Source organism: Peromyscus leucopus, chromosome 14, assembly GCF_004664715.2.
Source record: "Peromyscus leucopus breed LL Stock chromosome 14, UCI_PerLeu_2.1, whole genome shotgun sequence".
Lineage (NCBI taxonomy): Eukaryota > Metazoa > Chordata > Mammalia > Rodentia > Cricetidae > Peromyscus > Peromyscus leucopus.
In genome coordinates, this window is record NC_051075.1 from 5,141,476 (window position 1) to 5,150,564 (window position 9,089).

Below are 9,089 nucleotides of genomic sequence, written 5' to 3' on the forward strand. Positions count from 1 at the left end.
AGAAGCTGGCCCAGCAGGCACAAAACCTGTGGAAGCCCAAGCCGGACCAAATCCCAACATGGAAAGGAAAGTTGGGCACACAATCCTACCCTGAGCCATGGAGCGAATGGTAATGGCTGCGTTCTGGGGAAGAGAGACAATTCTCTCTAAGAGTGTACCCATTGGTAAGTTGACCACAATCCAGTACAAGACCACACGGCAAAAAAAAGGTCTTAAAGGGTTTTAAAAAATACAAAATTTGTTGCATTGGGAAAGAGGGGCATGTGTATCTGAGAGGAGCTGAGGCAGGGGGATGAGTATGATTTAAACACATTAAGAGAAATTTGAAACTCTGGAACAATAATTAAAAAAAAGAAAATTGCCCTAAAAATTATACCAGTAAGGGTTTGTTTGTGTCTTCTTTTCTTTCATCTTAATGCACACAACAGTATTTTTGAGGCTTCTTTTTCAGACCAATTTGGGCTGACCAGCTGCACTGGTGTTTTAAGTCTGTGAGCGCCAAAGAACCAGCGTTTATATGGCACTAGTGGATGCCACACTAAAGTCCTCTTTGATTCTCTCAAGAACTATACTACCTTGAATATTCTTCATCTTCAAATGAACATCTGAATGTCTAAGGTAGAATATAAACCAAAAGGCCATGTTTTCTACCCAAAATGCTCACAACAAATCAAGGCTAATTACAACTTCAATTGTGTTACAGAAAAGTCTTTGTGGAGTTTCATTACATTTCCATACACACACATAATTAATATAACATGATCATGCCCCCTATTGATTACTCTTTCTTCTTTTCTATCCCCTTTCCCTTCTGAGTCTCTAATAGCTGCCATTTGCTTTCATGTTTTTCTTTTTCTCCTAGATTCCACTAAGGTCTCCAATAACAGTCCTACTATAAAGAAGGAAGTCATCCAAAACTTGAGTAATAACTATATATACAAATGTTTAGTAAATACTTCAGCAAAGCAGGATTTTAGAGATTCAGCTTAAGCTCCCCTAGGCCAATATTATAGCTGTATTTCTCTAGTTCCATCCCCTCACCTTCTATTTTTTATTCAATTGTTTTTTCTCACTCTTCTATGTTGCTGGAGGGCTTCTCTCCAGGTTCCCCAAGCCCCGCAGTCCCACAATTCACTTATAAAATAATCACTCAGACGCTAATATCACTTATAAACTGTATGGCTGTGGCAGGCTTCTTGCTAACTGTTCTTTTATCTTAAATTAACCCATTTTTATAAATCTATACCTTGCCACGTGGCTGGTGGCTTACCGGCATCTTTACATGTTGCTTGTCCTGGCGGTGGCTGCAGTGTCTTCCCCCTTCTTCCTGTTTCCCCAATTCTCCTCTCTCCTTGTCCCACCTATACTTCCTGCCTGGTCACTGGCCATCAGTGTTTTATTTATATAGAGTGATATCCACAGCACTTCCCCTTTTCTTCTTTTTTTTAAAAAGGAAGGTTTTAACTTTAACATGGTAAAATTACATATAACAAAACAATTACCGAACAAGAATTATAGTTACAATATTAAAGAAGATGTCCTGTCTATCTTATATTTGTGAATTTAAAGATTTATATCTAACTTATCTTTTATCATAATTGAGGAAATTACAACTATCTAGTCTTTAACCACATCAAAGACCTGAGAAGGAACATAATGGTACCTGAGAAATGATAGATGGATGCAAGCAACTTTCGGGAATCTTGCAAGAGTAGACCAAGACAGCTGGCAGCCTGGACAGTCACCTAATGTTTCTCAGCATTGTTGGTGCATTCAAATTGGCTACAGGCCTAGAGTATCTGACAGACCATTTTCATAAGCAGAATTTCTGAAAGACCATTTTACACTGTCTTGGCAGAGTACAGTGGTCGCTTTCCTTGTGTCCCACTTGTCCAGAAAGGAGAGCATTGCATTTGTACTGTCAGCCATCAAGGCAAGGGCAGTTCTTTGCCCAGTAGGCCATTTTGTGCCAAGAAGACAAACTTCCAAATGGAAATGTCTTAGAAGCCCAACATTCTCTCGGGATCAATTGGTGCAGCCAGGAGCAATTGTGTCTCACGTCAACAGAATTTTAAGTTATTTAAATGCCATATTCTCTAGGTCTATGAAGTGTTTGAAGATTACCTATCTATCTGAAATATATCCATGTATACCTAGAAGACTTAACTAACATGGCTACAAATATGATTATCATAGATGACTAATTATTAATCTATTTTTAATTATCCATTACAATTGTAAATGAGTTACATAAACATAATACCTAAAACAAGAATAGAAATATATATATATATATATATACAGTATAACAAAATTAACTTTAAGTTTGTACCAATAAACTAAAATTTATACCAATGTAAAACATTTTAAACATAAACTAAAATCTATAACAATGTAAAACATTTTAAACAAGTTGTTCTTTAAAAGTAGGTTCATTAATCTACCCTTTTATCTTATATCTCTATATCCTATATATCTATATCATATCCCCTTTACTTTTTTAGAAAGAGATCACATTTATAATCAATCTGTTTTAAATAAAAATATTGGTTTTTCTCTGTCCCACACCAGAGGGCTTTTCTGATTTGGGATGCAAGAATCTCTTAACCATTTTTTTTTAATATGTCTGGGTTTAGAGGGGGAGTGAGCCAATTCCACCTCTAAAGCCAGCTTGGTATATTTGGGAATTTGGGCATAGCATCTCTTACTACTTCCTGCTGGAGGGAGGTGCTGTATCTTATGGGGACGCAAAGAAAATTTTAGGCCTATGGGGTAGTCCTTGAGGCTGTATTGTGGGAGCCAGTTGCCTTGAAACCGCTCTGTATGTTGGATCATCTGGGCCATGGTGTCATCGGAGACCTTTCAAGGGGTCTTGGCTGGTGAAACCTGATGTATCTTAATCTGGAACAAATCCATAGCCTCTGGCTTTCTGTGGAAACAAAAGCAGAACCTCTTTTCCAAAGCAACATATCCTTAAATCCAAATTTTGAAGTCAAGGTACCTTTAAAATATACATTTTGGCATAACTCAACAGCTTTTGCAATCAAATGTTTTTCTTCAGTTATGAATATCAAAGACAACATAATCCAGATTCTTTGTGTGGTAGCCATCTTTACGTGGCTTATTTTTTTATATTACCTCGAGCCTATTGCTTTAAACTGCACCATTGCACCATTCTAAAACTGAAACGGCGCTGTGGCTGTTGGCTCTGCCCATTTTAGCTTACCAACATGGCGTTTTCCACCAGTTCTGTGAGTCATCAAGTCTCAGAAATAGTGGGTCTAAGCTTTTATCAAAGCAGCGTGTAGCCCAGAAACCTCTTTTTTTTTTTTTAAATACTAGTAAAGACTAAATCTACCACACAGCTTAATGTGCCGCTGGCAGACGCCTCATTCCCACCATACTGCTGGTCAAACACACACGCCAGGAACCTGCCAGTGTTCAAACCTGCATTTTGCGGCATCTAGCTGCCTGTATGAGACATGAAGCAGGAACCTGGTTTTGGCTCTGTTTAGAATTGGTTATTAAATATTCTCAGGTTTAAGGTGGAAACTCGAGCCGTTGGGCGCCATTTGTTGCTGGAGTGCTTCTCTCCAGGTTCCCCAAGCCCCACAGTCCCACAATCCACGTATAAAAAAATCACTCAGACGCTTATATCACTTATAAACTGTATGGCTGTGGCAGGCTTCTTGCTAACTGTTCTTTTATCTTAAATTAACCCATTTTTATAAATCTATACCTTGTCACGTGGCTGGTGGCTTACCGGCATCTTTACATGCTGCTTGTCCTGGCGGCGGCTGCAGTGTCTCTCCCCCCTTCTTCCTGTTTCCCCAATTCTCCTCTCTCTTTGTCCCGCCTATACTTCCTGTCTGGTCACTGGCCATCAGTGTTTTATTTATATAGAGTGATATCCACAGCACTTCTATCTTCTAATGATCAAGACAATGAGGCAGGAAAGAGCACAGGAGTCTAGACTGTATGGAAGGGAGGAAGACAGCTTTATGCACCTTTCAGGCTCTAGGAGTAGATGTCTATTACTGGTGACTGTATCCCAGACTTGATCTGATTTTGATAATAATACTAGAACAAAGCATGACCTGTTTCTATTCTTTTTTGTTCATTCCATTCACTCAGACATCTACAAAATAAATTATAAAATATTTTGATTTGGTGCAGTTTTGGAGAATCATTTATCCCCTTTTTTAGTTTCAGGATACTGGTCTTGGGTAACTTGAGGCTGTGCTCCCAATTGTACCAGCTGGGCACTGGGGACTTCATAGTGAATTACAATGTCCGTTCTCTCTGACCCCACCCTGAGGATGCTTTTAATATACCAATCACTCAACACAGAGAAAATAACATCCCACCTGTTTAAGTACCAATTTAACAAACATGTATTGATGGCTTTGTGTTATTTTTCATATGAAAGTAAAGAATGGTTCTCTGTTCAACTATTAGTGAACTTTCTGCACCTAGAATGAACTTAATCCCTTAGCTCCCTCTTTAGGGAGTGTCGAAGGCAAAAACAGTCCAGGGCAAGGAGCTCCCAAGCAAGTTCAGTGCCAGGAGAGGACAAAAGCTTATGAGTGTTCTCCTGAAAGACCAGCTGAGTAAATTGGTCAGATTTGTGTGGCTTCCTGCTAAAGCCAGCAACAGAAGACCATATCTTTCCTATTTTGTAGAAAAAAAAAAAAACAAGAGTAAATATTTTTTCAATTTCATCTTTGTTATTTACCACACTTTCTCGTTTTCAATGCAGTTAGATACTATTAGCAAAAGTTCTCGTTGACGAAACTGAATATATAGCTTGGGTTTAATTCCCTCTTAGATCTTTGCATTCATTCACACAATAAACATTATCTAGCAACACACACACACACACACACACACACACACACACACACACACACACTTATCATTTCTCTTCTCAGTGTTTACCCTGAAATAGAGAAGTAGAGACCTGTTCCCACAGGTTTCCAGACCAGTCAGAAGGAACAGCAGAAACATCAGGGGGAAAGTACTCGTAATTCCTCTTTAATATGCTGAAGTGAATTACAGTGGGACAGGAGTTAGAGGTAAGGGAGCAGTATATGAATATTATGTGTTTTGGGGAAACGGGAAGAATGTATCATTGCATGTGGGAAAGTGGAAAGAGAAAGAGGAAAGACTATAATCCTTAAATATCATGTAGTAAAAAGAGGAAGCCCAATTGTGCCACTTAAACCTGGAGAATAAAAATACAAGAGAAATTTTTCATGTCTTTTGGACAAAATATGTTTTAAATAGCAATAGCACAATCCACAGGAAAAAATAATGAATAAATGAGATTTTATCAAAATGAACACTTTGGGTCTCTGGCACATTCTAGAAAGATAATGAGGGGGAGACAAAAGATTTATAAATAACATATATGGAGATTTTTATTTGGAACATATAAAATCTTCCAAGATTCAACAATATGAAGATAAAGACCTCAATTAAAACAGCAGCAGAAGACTTGAATCTATTCTCCACCAAGAGTCTCTAGAGACAGGAAATAAACATGTGAAAATCATTAGTAGTGGGAGAAACTCAAACTGAAGGTGGGCACGGGCAGCTGGACCTCCCCCACACTGCAGGTGAGGACGCAAGAGGAGCACCTTGTTGGCAAATTTTTGGAAGGTTGTTTGCTTGCTTGTTTTTAAATATACACTTACCATGTAAACTTGCCAGCCATGTCTAGGTGTTTAGAGAAATAATAACATGTTCACATAAAATTTGAGTACAAGTATTTGAAGCATCATTATTTATAGTCACTAGAAACTGCAAATAATTCCAATACTCTTCAGTAAGTACATGGATGTAAAAAGGCTGTGCAATCTCTATAATGGAACATTTAAAATAAGTGAACTTTTAATGTATTAAAAATCATGAAGTCTAAAAGAGTTATCCAATCTGAAGAAAGTGAGCTGTGAACAAGGCATATGATTCCATTCCGATGACATTCTACAGAAGAACCACACCTTGATCAGAGTGTGTCAATGCAGTTACCAATGTCAGTCACCAGTGGTCACCATGCCGGAGGGATAGAGTGACGGCACAGACATGCGTTTGAAGGAGAAGGAGTGAGGTGATGAATTTGTTCTCTATCCTGGAGATGATGACAGTTATGTAAATCAACACGTGTGTTTAAGCTCGTAGAACTAGATGCCGTTTTTTTTTTTTTAAATCAGCTGTAGTTAATGTAAACTTAAGATACTTTCCAAGGGGAATTTTTCTAGGTGAAAAGAACCTGTATTTATTACTTTGCTAGTCACTGTGGCAGGATATCTGTGTTTGGTGTAGGTGAATATACACAACTAGAAACTCCTCATTTCACTCTCTTTGCAAATTTTCACACTTGAACAGCTTTATTGGTAAATACTGAGGGAAAACACCACCATTTTGAGAATGAACAGAAATGCCTCTGTACAAGAGAAGGGCTACACAGTGCAGTTCTTATTTTGTTACTCTTGGATGCCTCTGTGAAACTGTGCTTCTTTTTACAAAGGTGTCTGTGTTACATGGGGTATGTGCTCTTTTGTGGGGAGGCATAAACAGACGTACAGCATGAACTAAAGAGAGCACCCAGCAGTGGAAGACATGGACCCTGAAACACACATCTCCAGAGTAAAGGTGAATGGATACCTCAGCGTGACACAGCATACTGTCACCATTAGAACATGTCTCCGGGGGATATGGAATTGGGAGACTTCCCATACTGAGAAGATATTTGAACAATTAAAAGAGATCTGAATCAGAGACAGTGATTTACAAGCAAGAGAAAAATCAGTGAGCAGTGAATGAAATGAGAAAGTTGAGAAGCAGCGCTGTAAGAACTTGGACTAGTCCTGGGGTGACTATCAAAGCAGCATGAATGAGCAGGAATTGCTATGACAGTGGGTAGGACGGACTGGACCATTGGCTTTTATGTCCATGAGAAATTTAATTAAAATAATTGTAAGTGATGCTTTGGGGCTGGAGATGTAGCTCAACGGTAGAGTACTTACCTAGCATGCACCAAGCCTTGGGTTTGATCTGTGGTAGAGGGAGAAAAATGTTTTGGAGGCTATAATTTCCATTTAAGACTAAAGACACCTATAGAGATTGCAAAGACAGATCTAGTTCACCACTCTTTCCTGTACCCAAGGATTTCTCCATCACTAAAGACAGAATTTAATCCATTTCCCAAACCCTTTTATGTGAGCCCTAGTAATGTAAGAAGTGACTGAGACCATCAACGCTAGCTTACGTGGATTCACCAAAGGTGAATAAGGCACTGGAATTCAGGGTCACCTGTGGAAGAATACTGCAGAAGTAAGCCTATCTTACAGACATCTACAGGATGGAGCAACCCTGTTCTTGAACTGAAAAGGAGATGTGAGGAACGTCTGGTTGCCACAGCTGCTTCCTCTCCAGGACAGAGTGAATAAGAGGAAATAATTGATGTATTTGCATTGTCTAGTTGGGTCACACTCGTTTCTAGGAATTCCCCTGCCTCACAAGCTGAATTGACTTTTGTGGTTAAGTAGTTAAATGAAAGCAAACACTTTGAGGAGGAAGGAAATGGTGGCAGACATCACACATTCAGCAAACACCAGTGTTTCCATACTAACTGGGTCTTGTGTACCAGGGCAAGTACGTGGGTAGACTTTTTATTCGGTCTGCATTCTGAGATAGACTGCAGTATCATCTACGCTACCAGTTCTCTTACCAGTTAGTTCAGAAACACAAACAAACATAAAGAAGACACAATACCCTCCAAAACACACACACACACACACACACACACACACACACACACACACACACAAATCTGAACTTCCTCTGGTTTCACAGAATTCAGATGCAGTAGTCAGCTAAGAAAATGCCTTTTTTTCCTCCCAATGCTATGACCTTAAAACAGTCTGTCTGTTTGCTGTCGCTGCTGTTTGTTTGTTTTGTTTTTTACCCATGGTGCCATCTAGTCAGGCTGATGCAGAGGCATGATTTATAGAAAGCCTCTAAATTTCTCACCAGTTGCTGAACACTTGGGAGCTGCTAGCTGCTATCATTCCTGGAGACTGCGGGAAAGCACCTGAACCAAATGAGATGGATCTGGCCTTACTAACAGTACCAGTCCTAGAGGAGGAGAGAGGAGGGGAGTGGAGGGGAGGGCAGGGAAGGGGAGGGAAGATGAGAGGAGAGGGGAGACTCATTGTTCCCCTCCACCCCCTAGCAGGGCCTGGCTAGCTTTCACTGACACCTTCTCTATATTAGACCTGACGACTGGAGACAGAGAAGGAAGTGCATTATAATGAAACGACAGTCCCCACCACTTACTAAACTCCTCTTCTCTGCTAGGTGCTTTCCCCGGGGTTTTCTTCATAAATCATTCCTTCCTTCTGACCGTCTTGAAATATAAGGAAGGTTCATTTTTGGAAGAAGTGTCTTTCCAGAGATGAAGCAGCAGGCAGACGGCTCAATTCACGTGTCTCCAGCCGTCCTCATGGTGAGCAGTGCAGGTGGTTCGGCATCCCTGCCCACTAGAGGGCTGTGCTTTCAAGTCCGCCTTCTATCCCTAGGAACTGAGGAGGTGTGGGTCAGTCGCTACTGACTATACCCACTAATATTCACTAATACAATACCCACTACTATTCTGAAGAGTCCCATTGGTGTCTCTAGAGACTGTCCTAAGGGTCCCCTCACCTCAAGTCCAGATCCAAGCTATTTCCTGAGTTCTTCTGTGACATGGCTCTAGGGTTTCCAGCTTCATTATCAACAGTCCCGCCAATGCGACCCATTTGCCTTTGCACTGTCCCAGAGCCACTCAGCACTCACAGAGAGTGAATGAAAAGCAGAAGAATAGAGAGTTGTTGCAACCTAGTGACCAAGTATGTAGACACAGCAAGGTCAGACCACCCAGACCAGATCTTGAGCTGTGCCAGTCAACAGAAAGCCTCTAAGCCTCAGTGTTCTTGTCTGTACAGTGGGAGTAAACACAGCCTCCATTAGATGAGGCTACTGGAGATGTGATGACGGCAGTGATGCATATGAAGTGCTAACATGAACCATCCTAAAGTAGTTGACTA